This window comes from Bos mutus, chromosome 24 (genome assembly GCF_027580195.1).
Source record: "Bos mutus isolate GX-2022 chromosome 24, NWIPB_WYAK_1.1, whole genome shotgun sequence".
Taxonomy (NCBI): domain Eukaryota; kingdom Metazoa; phylum Chordata; class Mammalia; order Artiodactyla; family Bovidae; genus Bos; species Bos mutus.
In genome coordinates this window covers 48,131,507-48,146,223 of record NC_091640.1, presented here as the reverse complement: position 1 = coordinate 48,146,223, position 14,717 = coordinate 48,131,507, and the positions used below count along the sequence as shown (strand labels likewise).

The following is a 14,717-nucleotide window of genomic DNA, read 5'->3' as shown; positions in this document are numbered from 1 at the left end:
CGCCGCCCCGCTGTCCCGGGCCGGGTGTGGACCTAAAAATACCCGGCGGCCTGGAGCCTGTGCTCCGGGTGCGGGAGGGTCCGGCCGGGCCGCAGAGGGCGTCTGGAGACCGGAGAAACGGCGGACGCCTGGCCCCTCGCCTCGGCCGGGGCTGTCCCTTTAAATCCTGGAGGAGGCAAAGAGAAAAAAAGGAAAGAAAGAGAAAAGACGAGGAGCCCCAAGCTGAGGGTGGCTCTGCCCGGCCCCCCATTCCGCCCCCCGCGCCGCGTCCTGACTGCCGCCCGCCGCCCCTGCGGGTCCTGGGCGCCCCGCCCGCCGCCACAGTTACTGTCAAAATAGAAATTAATTGGAGCCGAGGAGGAGGTTGGGACGCAGCAAGTGCATGTGTGGCAGGGCAGGGAGGGGGCGTAGGGGAGGGAGCGGGAGCCGGCGAGGGGCAACCGCAGACATCCGGGCCCTTTAGCCCAGTGCGCACCCCGAGCCGGTGGCGCGGGCAGCGCGGGCGCGGGGCGCGGGGCGCGGGGCGCGGAGCTGACAGCCGCGGAGACGCGGGAGGCGGGGCGCCGGGAGGGCGGAGGCGCGGCGCGGGGAGGGAGGAGCTGCCGCGCGCCCGCCACAGCCGCTCGGCTCCACACCGCGGGCGCAGCCCGGCCACGAGTCTCTGACAGCCCCGCGGCCCGCGCTGCTTCGGCGCGCAGGGACAGACGGACCGCAGCTGCGGCGAAGGAGGACGCGAGGACCGCGGCCCGGCGCCAAGTGCGGGAGGCGCGCAGGTCGGGCGGCGCGCAGAGGTGAGTGGCTTCGCGTGCCGAGCTGAGGCATCGCCTGCGAGGGTCACGATCTTCCCCGCACCTCGCTTGTGCCGAGGCGGGTCGGGGGGTCGCGGGGCTCCCAGAGGGGTGGCTTTACATCGCTGGCGCCGGGGAGTCATCTCCCGAGCTGTTGCTAGGAGGCCGGCGGTCCGCGCACCCTGGGGCGCTGGCGGGGGCAGGGGCGTCCCCGGCGCGGCGGGCAGGAGGCGGGGGGTTGCGGTGGCTATTCAGGGGCTCCGTGCGGCAGCCATGCAACGGGAGGAGGCGGGAGGAGGTGGGGGGAGGGAGGAGGGGAGAGCCAGCGGAGAGCGAGCCAGAGAGCGGGCGCCGCGCCTCCTGGCTGGCACCGCGGCCCGGAGCGAAGTGGCGCGCGGGGCTGGAAGGGAACTTCTGCGGGCGCATGCCTTCCCGGGCTCGGCGGCGCCTTCGGGCCCGGGCGGGGCGGGCCTGTCGACAGCCACAGGTGGTTTCTGCCAAAAGTTTTACCGCACTTCTGCCGGGAAGGCGCGGGGACGTTTTGGATAGTGGCGGTTTCCTGAGACTCTGGCGCTCGCACTGAGCTCTTACCTTGAAGATTAGGAAGGGACTGGGAAACCTGGGACCCCGCATCTCGCGATGCGCCGCCAGGACTTCCTAGAGATGCCTGCTCGAGGTGATGTCTTTGCAGGACCCTGAAACCCATGCTGCTGTCCAGTTGGGAAGTTGCGCGAAATGGGCGCACGCAACGATTCCTCCGCGTCTGGGAAAAGTTAAGCGAGGGCCAGCCCGGTATCTGTTGCCCGCAGAGGTCAACCCAAAGTCTCTTCCTAGAGACGCACAAAGGAACCCGGCACGCCTTCGCTCCTGGTCTGGGTCATCTCCTGCTCCTTTGAGAGCTAACCGTCTTCCGGCCGCTGTGTTGCTTTGTTATTAGGGCTGCTTCTCTGATTTCGTTAGGAAGAGTGCCAGGAGGAACCCAAGAAAAGCGGAGCGGCAACAACTCTCATTTCCTTTGAATCCAGCCGCGGTGGCTGGTGTGGAGGGTCCAGGACCGAGGGGAAGCAGGAATTGGTGGCGTGTACTGCCTGCCGAGGGAGCCTCGCTGGGCTGGGGTTTCTGGGGCCTCTGGGACGGAAAGAGGGATGACAGTGGGAAGGGAAGACCCTCAGAAGAGGAAGCTGTGCCTTGGTCGGCTCTGGGAGAGAGGCTCCTCAAGAAGTCCAGTGGTTTGGCCCTGTTCCTCATTGGCCAGGTTGATGAATCCAGGGCAGCGAGGTTAGCACCACCCGGGTAGGTCCATTCCTGGCCTGAAAGAAATCATTATCCCCAAAGAGTCTGATACCCTGGTGTTGCAAGTCCGTACAGAACTGCATGAGAGTTGGAAACACTCAGTCCTTCATTCTGGCTGGTCCCGTTCCCACTCCCTGTTCCCCCCAGCCCCACCAAGTACCTGAACAGAAAGCACACCCTTTGCTGTAAAGGAAGTCACAGAATTTTGGAGCTGAAAGAGGCCCTAGAAATATTAAGAGCGCTCATTTTTGCAGATGAGCAGACTCAGGCTCAGGAAAGGAGAGTGACCTGCCACAGTGGTTAGAGGCTGGGGAGGCTAGAAATGACATCAACCTCCCAGAGCAGGGTGGAGAGAGTTCCTTCAGCAAGGCCTTGTAGAGCCTGAGGTCAGAAATGCCACCCCCACACCCCAAGCCCATCATGGGCTCATTATCTGGTACTTTCTATATCCATGTTTGCCAGCTAATTTCCTGGCCCCTGTCCTTGGCTTAAAAAAAAAAAAAAAAAATCAGAACTGTCACTGCAGATTTCCAGTCTGACACTATCCCAACTTTCCCTGCTCTCTCCTCACCCCAGATTCCTTAAACTCCTTTTGTAACATAATGTGGCTTGATTAGCCAAGATGAGTTTGCAGCTTGTCTCACTGCGAAGCACCCACTTTCCGTAGGATGCCAGAACTCTGTTTTCCTGGTAATTAGGTTTTACAGATATTTTTGAAAGGGAGCCCAATTCTGGATCAATTACACTTGGACACAAATGCTGTGCTGTTGTGGATACTAAATGAGAAAGATGAGCAATTATCTGGGGGTGTTGGAATAAATGTTGTTATGAGTATTTGACACAGCTATTAAACATCAATGAGTGGGTTTTCAGTAAATGTTTTTTACCCTGTATTTTATTGAGAAAACAAAGTGTCTTAATTAAAAGAACTGCAAGTTGGCCACTTAAATTTAGCCACTTGTTTCTTACCAGTGTGTATGGGTGGGAAGGATTTGAGTGGTAAACAGTTAAGAGGACTTTTTTCTCCCCAGACCTAAATATTCTAGGGCCATGCTTATTCTTCAGACTCAAATGTCATGTACAGCCCAGCAGAACCATATTAAATCAAAATAATTCTGGATGTGGTGTGTGTTAATCTGTATTAGTCAGAAATGACTTGTAAGAGAGAATATTTTGTAAGTTTTATGCTTTCAAGGGCATGAAATATCAAGAATTCAAGGCTAATGCAATGTCACTGAGCATAATTCTTCTCTCATAAACAGAAAAGAATCAGTGTCCCCAGAGTTGTGCTTGGGGCTCCTGTAGAGGAAGCCAGGATCTGGTATCTTCATGATCATGCAGTGTTTTAACAGTGCCTTTTCACTTTTACTGCATGCTAACCTCATAGGTGCCTCATCGTTCAGAGTTCAGCTTTTATTCATCTTACAGTGGGGACACTGAGGCAGAGAGAGGGGAGAATGTTATTCCTGTAACTCCATTCACTGCATTAACATACACTGAGGTGCAGCTTGGAGTTTCTAGGCTGACCTGAGTGAAACGAAAAAGTGAAAAGTAAAAGTGTTAGTCAGTTAACCAGGTCCAACTCTTTGTGACCCCATGGACTATAGCCCCCAGGCTCCTCTGTCCATGGGGTTCTCCAGGCAGGAATACTGGGGTGGGTAGCCTTTCCCTTCTCCAGGGGATCTGGGGTGGGTAGTCTTTCCCTTCTCCAGGGGATCTTCCCAACCCAGGGATTGAACCCTGGTCTCCCACATTGTGGACAGACTTCCCCAACTGAGCCACCAGGGAAGCCCCTGGTGGTGAAAGACCAGAGTGAAAGAGGCTCCCTGATCACATAGGGAGCTGCTCGCCTCTCTCCAGCCCTGCACTTCCAAAGGGGTGTAGAGGTGTGGCAGGGTTACAGTGATAATTCATAGGCGGCTACTTGCTCCCAAGGGGCCCTGAAGGGCTTGGTTCCCCACCCCCACTGTGGGTGAGCTGATTCCCTCCCTCTTCCAGCAGGCTGTGGGAACTTGGGCGAGGAGGGACCAGCTGGCCGAGGCTGGGGCGGGGGTGTGGGATCTGTGCTGTGGACGGCTGAAGGAGTCCAGGCTATTTATAACCCTCCTCCCCTCCTGGGAGGAAAAGACTCAAGGGTCTGGAACCAGGCTCGGCACTGACTTCTCCCCTGGATGGCTATGCCCACTGGGAGAAAACCTGCCGCCCACTGCCTGGCGGGTGTTGGAGTGACCCCTGACCTGTGTGGAGGGGCCCTGCGGGGCTTCTGGCAGCTTCAGCTGCTCTGCGGGACCTGGGATACAAGCATTTCCTAGAGCTATGGTGTGGCCGCTTTTTCTCAGGCACTGACCCCCTGTTTGCACAAAATGAGGCACATTCCAGAAACCTCGCAGGGCGGAGCTTAAGAACCCGCTCAGGTCGGGGGGTAACTGACTTCTGCAAATAAGGGCAACAATGAGTTTTATGCCGAGAAGATTCTGAAAGCAACAAATTAGACACGGCCCTCTCTGACCATGCGCTGTGGCATTTCTGTGCAGTGCTGACTGAGGGGGTCTGAGTGTTTTCCCTCCTCCCCGACCCCTTCCCCGGACTGGTCCCCAGTGGTCCCCATCCCCTCCCACTCTTCAAGCCAACACCAAACACCTGTGTCTTCAAAGACATGGTACCTGCCACCCCACCAATTACAACTTCATTCCTGAGACTGGGCGTATCTTCTCCCTGGGTCAGTGGAGGGAGGAATGTGCTGGGGGGTGAGCAGAGGAAGCAGGCAGGGCACTGAGCTCGTCTCTCTGTTCAACCTCTTGGAGTGAATGAATCCACCCTTCAGAACCAAGTCAGGCGCTCACAGCAGGTTTTACCAGGAGGCCCACCTGGAGAGGTGGGTGCCGGGCAGCTCCAGCCGACGGTGGTGCCCTGTGAGCCTGGGGCAGCTTTTGGGAGCTGGACTTGTGGTGTTCATCTTCACACCCTCAGTGCCCACCCCAAGGGCTGGGAATGGAAGTGTTTGCTGAACGCATGCCGAGGGCTGGGCATGGTGGACAGGCTTGCTCCTTTGCTGCCATCCGCTGTGCTCCTTGGTGCTGTGAAGGGGGTGTCAGGAGGACCAGGACATGGAAGCAGAGTGTGGGTGAGAAGAGAGGGGGCTCCATAGACATTTTGAGAGCCCTGAGTCAAGCTGATTGGTCCTCCTGGATGATGGGAACCCATTCATCAATTCAACTGACAGCCATGCGGTCCTTCTCTATGGGCTCTCACGGCTCAACCCAGCCTCACGGACACTCATGGAGCCACAGAGGGAGTCTCCTATAGTGGGGCAGGGGGGCTACTCGTGTGCTCCCCTCCTGTGGGTTCTCTGGGGTCTGGCCCCTGCCTTCCTCTCTGACCATCCCGCCACCCTCCCTGTACTCCAGCCACCTAGCTCCTTTTGGCTCCTTCAGCACGCGGAGCTCATGGGTTTCTCTTTGGCTGTTCTCCTTGTCTGCGAGGCCCTTCCTGCAGATCTGCCGATAGCTGGCTTTACCTGTCATTAGATCTCAACTGAAAGAGCCCAGTAATGGATTCTTCATAGCGTCCCATTCTGTCTGGGGCATAATCTTGGTTCTCCTTTGGTCTATTGTCTGCCTCCCCCACTAGAATGTAAGCTCCATGAAGACAAGGAGCTTGTCTGTTTTGCTCTTCATGTATTCTCAATGGCAGAACAGTGCCTGGCAGTGGCTGAGAAAATAGTTGGTGAATAGGTGGTGAAATAGTTGGTGAATGGGATATGTGCATTAGTGCTAGAAGGTATACGAAGATGAATCAGCCAGGGGCCCTGCGCTGGGAATCCCTTTAGCTTAGAGGCAGATATAAAGCTTGTTCATACTCACGCTGATGTGTGGCAGGAAGGGAAGGTGGCATTCAAGAGGTACAGCCTAGGAGGCCTATGGTCAAGCTGCCTTAACCCTGATTTGAAAAGGATGGTTGACTTAGGCGGAGGGGTCTTCTTTCTAATGGTATGATCTCGAGCAACTGACCCACCTCCAGCACTGAAGTTCCTCTCAGTTTCTGACTGCCACCCCTCTCTCTCTTCTATTTATTTACTTCTTTGGTGAGCAAGACTTCCAAGTATAATGCCATCCTTGGAGAGTCAGGAATGTTGTGTTTTTCCACCAGCTCCATTCATCTGCAGCCTTCTCAGAACAGCTGTGGACAGCTGGCTGCCAACGTGGATGTGGGGAGAGCTTCTCTTCAGGGCCAGGGGGGTATGCACAGCCCTGCAGGAATGGGGAATTTCATTTGAGTTTCATACCCTGCTGATCTCCAAACCCCACTGAAATGGTGCCTGTGAAAACAGATACATGAGGAAATTTAAAAACTATTAGGGTTCAGTTTGCTGCTTATTTTCTGATTATAAAAGCAATAGGGTCATGATAGAAAATTTGGAAAATATGGAAAGGTATAAAATTAAAACAGAAAACTGCTACAGAACCCTGATTTTGGAATATTTCCTTCCAGTCTTTTTTTCTGTATTCACCAGCACACATGGAGACCTACTCACATATAAATATAATTAGGATTGAGTGTTGTTTTCTACAGCTTTGAAAATCCACATAGTTTTTTAATAAACAGAAAGGTTTCTTTTCCTTGGAAGTTTGGGAGTGATTCACACTCCCACTGAATTACTGATACTTAGAAAAAAATGGGTTTTCCAGGTCTCCTTACTGGCTGAGAACATTGGCTTTACCATCCACAGTTTGAATCAGGAAATCAGCGCCCTCCTACCCCACCCATAACACTGGATATGGTTAGAAAGGTGTGGTGGTGGTCTAGTCGCTCAGTCGTGTCTGACTCTTTGCCACCCCATGGACTGCAGCCCACCAGGCTCCTCTGCCCATGGGATTCTGCAGGTAAGAACACTCGAGTGAGTGTCCATTTACTTCTCCAGGGGATCTTCCCAACCCAGGCCCAACCCAGGGATTGAATCTGTGCCTCTTGCATTGCAGGCAGATTCTTTACCGCTAAGCCAGGCAAGCCTGGCTAGAAAGGTATTTCTCACCAAGTACCTCCCTCCATCACCTTGTTAAGGGCCACTTGTATACAGAGTTGCAAGCTATCCCTTACTGAGGGTTCTATTACATTTACCAATGCCACAGTGTTCTTTAGAAACATATTTTTATGGTTGTGTTGCATTCTTTCAAGTAATGTATCATACTTTATTTACCATTACAAAACACAAACCATACCCAATGCCCATTAGCTAATCATTCCTTGACGTACATACAACAGCAGCAGAACCTTGAGAAATATGAACCAGGATGGTTGGAATAGCATGTTTAGGGCATCACTGTTTGGGGGAAACCTTCAGAAGCCCAGGGACTTTGTCACTGTCACTGCTATGCTCAGGGTCCAAAGAACGCCTGGTGGGCAAAGGATGCTCAAGATACATTTTGCTGAATGAGTTAAATGCAGAATACTTCCTGAGAGAGACCCTGGTTAAGTCTGTCGATGTCAAGGCTTCTTCTGAGAGTGAGTTTTGCTGGGGAGGGAGTTCAGGACCCTGAGGAAGAGCATCACCTTCTGGAAAGCAAAGTAAGAAAGGGCAGCTTTCTGAGTTAATAGTTTTGATGCATTTTTGGAAGAGATGAAGTTTAGATGGAGTTTTGATACAGGAGCCGAGAGACACTTAATTCTGTGAGACAGGAACTGGAGGGCACCCAGGCAGGAGGAAACTCAAGGTCAAGAGAGCCCCAAGGTCAAGAGTGTAGGAGCAGGTTGTTCGCCTAGGATGTGGGGTGTTGCCCATTCAGAGAGTGACTGGAAGCAGAGATTCTTCCAACTAGCACTTCATCAGGAGCCCAGAACCTACTCCCAGGGGAGGAAGGGTCCCTGAGGACCACAGGGCTTCCAACCTTGCCTTCAGGCAGGTATTGTCCCCATCCTGCAGGTGAGGAAGCCGAGACAGGTTCAGGGGTGGTGAGGAGCATGGGTGTGGAGCTGTGGAGCCACTCCTATGGCTGGCCACTTTCCCCCGGTCACCTTCGGCGTAACTGAACCTCTCTAAGTCTGAGTTTCCTTATCTAGAAAACAGAGATAACCCGCTCCATAGGGCTGCTGAGAAAATGGGATGAGATGATGTACACACAGCACTTGGCACAATTCCTTCCCACGTGGAAGCCACAGTTATTGACTTGGGAGGAGACCGAGGATTTGTGTTGAAGAGGACTCAAGACTTCATTTTCTTCTCCTCCACCTCCTCTTCCTCCCCAAGCTACCACTATACTTTAAGGCATAAAAATCCTCCAAGACAGATGACTGTTGGGAAGCCAGTGCTCAGGTAGAATTAATGTCACTTGTAGGGTGGCAAGATCTCTCTCTCTACCTCCTACAGAAGGGGAGAAACACTCCTTGCAATCATTGTGAGGATTCAGAGTCTCAGTGTCAGCATGCGTCCGGGGCATACTATCTACTCAGGAATGCCTGGCATGGCTGGTCTTTAGAATAGAAAATGGCTGTGCAGAAACTTGGACACGGGACAGGTCAGTTTTGGCGACTGGGATAAATGGCTTATGACCTAGAGCAGCACAGTCTACTGAAGATATAATGTGAGTCCTGCAGGTAATTTAAAATTTCTAGCAGTCATATTTTAATTTTTTTTAGTGGGGGAGGGTTTTGTTTGTTTGTTTTTGGTTGCACCATATGGCATCTTAGTTCCCTGACCAGGGATCGAACCCTTGTCCCCTGCACTGGAAGCACGGAGTCTTAATCACTGGGACTACCAGGGAAGTCCCACGTTTTAAAGAAGTAAAAAGAAATGGGTAAATGAATTTTGGGTGTTTTGTTTAACCCAATATATCCAAGATATTACCATTTCAACATCTGACACGAGTCGCATTTCAAGGGGTCTGTAGTCCCCTGGAGACAGGGTGGGGAGCCTGGGGAACAGGTTGGAGGGCCAGTCTGGGGGAGCTGGAGCTACCTGGGGGCTCTGCTTGGCCAGAGGAGGCCACGTGTCACAAGCTGTCCTCTGGGAGGAAACGTGTGAAAAGCAAGCAAATTCGGGAAGAAGTAAAGGACTATGAGACTTTATATCCCGGCCCTTGGAGGGCGAACTGTGTATTGCTGGGACCTGTTCCACTGTGGAGCTCAATTTTCTCATCCTCAAAAGTGCAGTTGTATTATCTCAGAGCCATTCTGGCTCTGGTTTCCCTTATTCCTGCAGAAAAGGCATGGAAAGCAAGTTTAGCCACTTTGTAAGTTTGAAGTGGGTGGAGGTGGGGCTTGGAGAGAAAGTTTGGGCAACAGAGAATACTGCTGGGCCCCGTGTTTAAAAGCATCTCGTTAGAAAGTTCTGTCTGGACAGTTGAGAGAGACCCACACATCTCTCTGAGCCTCTGCCAGAGTGGATAGTATCTAGTCACTGCTTTCAAGTTGCATTTATTTAAAAAGTATGTTTTGGGGGTGGGGGGAACCTCTGTTAACTGTGTTATTTTTAAAAAGTGACATGTTGTCATTGTCTTTAAATCCTGAAGCTGCGCGTTGTTCCTGTTCGGCCCAGATGGCTGTGAATGGCAGCCATAAAAGAGGGGAGGGGCCCTGCAGGAAATATTAGAACAAAAAAGGAAATATTTCAGCTCTGTCATAAATGGGCACGTGGCCTGTCCAGAGAGGATGTGGGAAGAGAGAGGAAAAAAGCAGCAGGTGTGTTTGGAGGGAAGGGTGTGTCCGCAAATGTATTTTAAGCTCTTAGAGTCAGAGGCGCTGGTTTCATCACATTCTGGTGAGGAGGGATTTGAGGTTTTTATCTGCCTGCCACAGGCTTCGGCAAGGGGAAGGAAACTCTCTCTCCTTTTTAAGGAGTGTCTTGTCTTTTAAAATTAGATTGTCAGTGAGTAACTAGCTGGGTCTACCTGGGGACTCCCTCTTCCCACAGGGGAGCGGGCCTGTGTGCCCTAAGAGCTGATCCGAGCAAACCCATTCTCCGAGGAGGAAGCTGAGGGGGTCACAGAGGCCCTGCCCCTCTCTGAGGTTCCCCAGGAAAGTGGAGAGGAGCGCAGACCAGTGCCAGCGGCCACCACATGTCCTTTTGGCCACATAAGGGTGCCGCCTCGGTTTTTGTTTTCTCCGCAGTTAACAGATGACTCAGCGGGGCTGCCTTGAACCCTTTTTTAAATGGGGATTTCTCTTTTATGTTTTCCTAAAGTAGATTTTTTTATTACTTTTCCACCTATTGTTTGCTTTGAATTTCTAATTTAATTTTTTCGAATAGGTCAATACTTGCATGGTTTAAAATTCAAAAGGTACAAAAGGGTATTCAAAGTGAACTGTCTTTCTCTCACCCCATCTCTTAGTCCCCTTATCCCTAGGCAACCACTTCTACTTATCTCTTAGGTTTAGAAATATTGACTGCACGTACTGGAAAATATGTGTATGTGTGTGTGTGTCTACCTGCATGTGTGTGTGTATTTAAAATTTTTTTATCTAAATGGAAGCATACCATATACATTCTTATTTCACTTTACATTTACTGAATAGCAAATATTGACTATTTAAGAACTTTTTTGTTCTTTTTTACTTGTTTATTACATTATATGGCTATACCTTAGTTTATTTAACCAGACCCTTATAGATGGATATTTTGGTTGTTTCCAGTCTTTTGCTTATTTAATAATCTTGGGTTTTACCCAATGATTTTTTTCTAATGAAAGCAAACCTTGAGTTTTCTGAATAAAGACAAATTGATAGCATTCTCGTCTTGCTGATTTATTGTTCACAAGGTGCTTCAAAGAACAAAATTGCTTAATTGTTTAAAGATGAAGAGCAGAATAAACTTTTTTTTTTTTTTTTTCTGCATCAAGCTTCCTGGACAACAAATTCTGTGGTCGACATTATTTAACTAATGTTTCTTGAGTTCCTACTATGCACTGTGTCCTGGGCACTGGGCCAGGCAGTGGGTAGGGGGCACACAAAAGGAGGAGGCTTAAAGGCTGGCACTCCTGTTCTGGGCCTGGGGTTGGAGTGGGGTGACTTTGATGGAGGGAAAGAACAATTAAAGCAGCACTCTGGGGGCAGCCTTGATGGAGGGGAAGTAGGAGCCATAGAGGGAACGTTGGGCCCTTTGATTGGATATGGGGGCATGGTTTCAAGGAGGGCCTCTGGGCTGATTGCCTGCCTGTGAGCAGCGAGGGTTCCTGCCCAAGCTTGTGGACTGTACCCAGGCTCCTCTGTCCATGGAGTCTCCAGGCTAGAATACTGGAGTGGGTAGTTATTCCCTTCTCCAGGGGATCTTCCCAACCCAGGGATCGAACCCAGGTCTCCCGCATTGCAGGCAGGTTCTTTACCATCTGAGCCACCAGGGAAGCCCGAGCTTGTGGCACCATATCCTTGGTCCCGCTCCCCTGCCTCTCTAGGTCGCCATCCATCTGGGCAAGGTCCTCCATAAGGCAGGGTCTGGGACCCCGGTCAGCCAGGTAGACTGTGTCCTTGCTGTGCTTCTTCTGACCTTGAGGAGCTTTGAAACCCCTGTTTATCCCAGGAAAACAGAGAGGTCTTCAGTCTGGAGAACAAGGCTCTCCCTGAGGCCAAGCCCTTCTCAGGAAATGGGCAGAGATGGCAGAGCAGCGTGCAGACAGAAGGGATGGGGTTAATGGGGGGAAATCAACCCCACTGTGTTGAAGGAGGCACCCTCGACCCACTTGAACTGGAGCCTCTGTGGGCTGTCCCTGTGTGTTTGCAGCTTTGTGCTCCCCTCCTGGATTGAGGGCATCTCCTTTCAGGAACACTGGCCCCAGTCCTTTCAGCCTGTTCTCTTGGGAGCTCAGAATACTTACTGGAAGTGGCCTGAAGGTAAACCTTTATCAGCAGGCTTGAAGGCAACCAACTAAAGTTGCTGAAGCGTTCCAGACTGGCCCTAGAAAGTGCCCATCACAAAGAATTTCTTTTTTTTTTTAACAATTTCTAATTGTATAGATGTGCGGGTGGGGTGAGGGAGAGAAACTGGGACCCCACAGAGAAAACAAGGTGCCTTGGAGCCCCCGCTGTGTCTTCAGGGCTTCCTTGTTGGCTTAGACAGTTAAGAATTTATCTGCAATGCGAGAGAACTGGGTTCGATTCCTGGGTTGGGAAGATCTCCTGGAGGAGGGCGTGGCATCCCGCTCTAGTATTCTTGCCTGGAGAATCCCCATGGACAGAGGAGCCTGGCGGGCCACAGTCCAGCAGGTCTCAAAGAGTCGGACACAACTGAGTGACTAAGCACAGCACAAGCTCTGCAGAGCATCAGAAGAAGCCCAAGACATGGTTTTCCTCAAGGATCTGAAAACCTGGCTGGGAAAATGATGATGTATATAAGATACACACAGGCTTAATGCTGAAGAGCTAAGTGATGCAGTCTGTCTTGTAAGAACTGTAAGAGTTTACGGAAAAGAGAGGTTGTCAGCCTGGAGTCGACAGGATGTGAGACGTAAGATGAGCCTCAGAAAGGGAGCGTGGTTGGAGGATAGACACTAATGTCAGTTTAGGGACTCTTCCACGGCAGACACTGCCCGGGTGTGGTATCCCCATTCAGTCCCACAGCAATGTACATTTGGCATTATTATTCCCATTTAACAGAGCTCAGGTTTCAGAGCCCATCTTCTGCCCACTGCACCTAAATTGACACTGAGATTCCCAGAGATTATTCAGGGAGAAACAGCCTGTACACAGGAATGGTGGTGGGACCCTGTGCTCTATGTCATGTTCTGCCAAGAAGTTGCCTCTTCGCAGAGAAGCCCACGTAGGAAGCAAGGGGAAATGCAGTTGGTTAAGGGGGTGAGGCTTGGAGGAGTAATTGCAGTAAATCTTAATTCCTTGGCTGTTTACCCGTCTATCCAGCTCACTCTTGTTTTTTTTTTTACTGGTTTAACTCAATTCTGTTATGCTTCAGGGGATGCAGTAATATCAATTTTCCCATTAAGCCTTAAGAATTTAGGAAGAGATAATCCATTTAATGGGCTTCCCTGGTGGCTCAGTGGTAAAGAATCTGCCTACCAATGCAGGAGATGTGGGTTCAATCCCTGGGTTGGGAAGATCCCCTGAAGAAGGAAATGACAACCCATTCCAGCATCCTTGCCTGGGAAATCCTGGACAGAGGAGCCTGGTAGGGTACATACAGTCCATGAGGTCACAAAAGAGTCAGACATGACTTAGCGACTAAATAACAGCAACAACAGCAATCCACTTGATACCAAGTATTGAATCCATGTATTTCAGTCCAGAACCAAACTGGGATGATTTCTATCCATTGACCAGTACCTCTTTCTTATGACATTTTGGGAAATTGTTTTTGGAGCCAGTTGTGGCAGGTGGCTCTAGTAGTAAAGAACCCGCCTGCCAATGCAGGAGATATCAGAGATGCGGGTTCCATCCCTGGGTCGGGAAGATCCCCGGGAGGAGGGCATGGCAACCCACTCCTGTATTCTTGCCTGGAGAATCCCATGGATGGAGGAGCCTAGCAGGCTACAGTCCACGGGGTCGCAGGTCGGACACCACTGAGGCAACTTAGCACGCGTGCACATGCATGGCACTGATGTAAAAATGCAACTGCCAGCACGAAGGAATATCAAGCCACTGGGCTCAGGTTTTAAGACATCCCAGAGGTGTGCGTTTGTCTGTGTTTTCTCATCTTGTAGATTCATGGTTCTGTATTTCAACTTCTGTGAGAGTCCCATGACTTGCTAAGGACTTTGTGACTCACTGTGAAGGATGAGAATTCCTCTTTCATCACACCCTCTGTTTGGGCTGTGGGCCTCGTAGTATGTGGGGTTGGAGTGGTGACCGGACAGGAGCAGAGGAAAGGATGTGAGGGCTGGTAAATCCTGGGTAATGCTTAGGCTGTGTGATGTGCTGGAAAGCTTCAAGGACCCCATTCCAAGGCCCAAGTTTTTGTAAGATCCTCCTGTAGATTTCCATCCATCTTTGTAATCTCAGGGTTCTCTGTCCTGGTACTAACTTCTACATAAATAGAAACCACTTGGACACAAAAGCCCACCTGTTGTTTTTCTGACTGCCTGTAGCACTGGGAATGAATGAAGACTTAGTAGGTTTGAATCTCACCTGAAGAAGTTATGGCCATCTTCTTAGGCTCCTTGCCCTGACTCTTATAGAATGTGGAAAGCACCCCGAGGGGAGGAAAACGTTTCCTGTTTCTGGCTTAGCTCTGATGTGGGATGTGCTTGTGCCTATTTTGCAAATCATCTCATAAGTCAGATTTCAGCTCTTTTCTGAGAACTTGAAATCTGTGCTCACAAGCTGGGTGGTATGGACGAGAAAGCAGAGGGCAAGATCTCAATCCCTCTCCTTGCCACCCATGGGGACACCGATGAGCATGTGATTGCCTTTGTCTACCTGGAGCCCTGGCGTGTTTTCCTAAGATGCTTTCCTAAGGGCGTGGGACTGGCGAGAAAGGCTGTAAAAGTGAATTATTTGATAAACTGCTATTTCCGCTTACATTATGGAAAACTAAATCACGCTATGTTTTATTTCCATTGCTTTGCCAGAAACTCCTCATGACAGATTCTGATGCACCAGGCCGAGCCACCTCGCTGAGCATCACTTATTTGCAGGAGTCATTAGAAGCCCTTGTGTGACCAGAGGCTTCGCTCTTCCTTCCTTACAATTTTCAAGATG

At 51.0% G+C, this 14,717-nt stretch overlaps 1 protein-coding gene across 6 annotated transcripts in view; it reads left to right on the top strand.

Moving 5' to 3' along the window:
* The first annotated feature begins 65 nt into the window (after window positions 1-65).
* Window positions 66-14,717, top strand: part of ZBTB7C (zinc finger and BTB domain containing 7C) — a 383,514-nt gene continuing 368,862 nt past the window's right edge. For 5 of the 6 annotated variants that reach the window (XM_070361656.1, XM_070361657.1, XM_070361652.1 and 2 more), the window contains exon 1: window positions 445-791. The gene's annotated coding sequence lies outside the window, so the exon portion shown is untranslated. Of the gene's footprint in view, window positions 364-444; window positions 792-14,717 lie in introns of those variants that run through there. The other variant, XM_070361653.1, reaches the window with a different exon arrangement.